A 1,784-nucleotide genomic window follows, 5' to 3' on the forward strand; every position below is an offset into this window, starting at 1 on the left:
TGCTGGAATTGGGGATGTCTAGTTTAATGAAGAGAAGGACGAGGGGGGACATGATAGCAGCCTTCCAGTATCTCAGGGGCTGCCCCAAAGAAGAGGGAGTCAAGCTATTCTCCAAAGCGCCTGAAGGCAGGACAAGAAGCAATGGATGGAAACTAATGAAGGAGAGAAGCAGCCTAGAACTAAGGAGAAACTTCCTGACAGTGAGAACAATTAACCAGTGGAACTACCTGCCTCCAGAAGCAGTGAATGCTCCAACACTGGAGGCTTTTAAGAAGAGACTGGACAGCCATAATAATAATAATAATAATAATAATAATAATAATAATAATAATAATAATAATAATAATAATAATAATAATAATAATATTAATAATAATAATAATAATAAGAAGAAGAACAACAACAACAACAACAATAATAACGATAATAATGATGATAATGATAACAATAATAACAATAACAATAATGATAACAATAATAACAATAATAATAATAATGCTGACTGTGCGATGATCAATAATAATAATAACAATAATAATGCTCTGCAATGATCAATAATAATAATAATAATAATAATAATAATAATAATAATAATTATTATAATTATTATTATTATTATTATTATTATTATTATTATTATTATTATTATTATTATTATTATCTTTTATTCATTAGACATGAACCTCAATCAACCAGACATTCAAATTGGCTGGCGCTGATGGTTGACACAGGTTGCTACCAGCATCCTAGGTGTCAACCAGGTACCTCCTTAAAATGTAAGATGTTCCGAATAGCGCAGTCTTTTCTAACATTGCTGGAGTTATTGCAGGGAGCTGCAGTTTCTTAAAATAGTTTGCAAAGTTTTGGGACGTAGTTCCCAGTGCCCCGATGACAATGGGGATCACCGTTACACATTCCATCCATAATCACGCAGTTTCAATGGCCAGGTTGTGATATTTCAAATTTTTTCCAGTTCTTTTTCTTTGACTCTGGCATCTCCTGGTACAGCGATATCAATCAGCTGTACATTATTATTATTATTATTATTATTATTATTATTATTATTATTATTATTATTATTATTATTATTATTATTATTATTATTATTATTATTATTATGAAAGGGAGCTTGGAGGTCATTTCAATCTAACTGGAATAAATACCTTTATTTCTCCAATTTTATCTGCTTACTCAAGTACTGCGTTCATCTGTCCCCTGCCCAGATGTTTGTGCTCAGATTCTCAGGAACACCCCCCCCCCAAATGGTCTGTCCCAGCAAGCCCTTCCCTGCACGGCCAAGGCAAATGGTCAGTCCTGCTTTGAGGGCATCGTTGCTCTGCTCTTAGTGTCCCTCTTTACACAAATCCTCGTGCAACACACTGGACAAACTGCCTGGCCCAAGGCTGTGGTCCCAGGGAGCCTCCTCAAAGGGATCCTGGCAGCCGTGGTGAAGAGACTTGGATCCCAACGAGAGTTGGAGGCTTCTCACCTCCTCCTGGGAAAAATCCCACCTGAAGGAAAAAACAGCTGCTGTCCTCCCCCCTCCCTCCCCCCAGCCTCTGGATCTGCCTGGACGCCCCCTCAAAGAGGGTGAAGGAGAGTGTCTTCCCTCTTCCTCTGCTCTGTTCCCAGCCCCTCCCCAGAACCCCTGGGGTGCCTCGGCCAAATTAATGGATTTATCATATGAGCTGGGTGGTTTTCTTGCAAAGGTTTCACAACCCAGCTAGGTGTCATCATCAGTACTAGAAGGGAGGAGGAGGAGGAGGAGGAGGAGGAGGAGGAGG

The sequence above is a fragment of the Protobothrops mucrosquamatus genome, unplaced genomic scaffold (assembly GCF_001527695.2).
Source record: "Protobothrops mucrosquamatus isolate PMUCROS unplaced genomic scaffold, P.Mucros_1.0 scaffold3395, whole genome shotgun sequence".
Lineage (NCBI taxonomy): Eukaryota > Metazoa > Chordata > Lepidosauria > Squamata > Viperidae > Protobothrops > Protobothrops mucrosquamatus.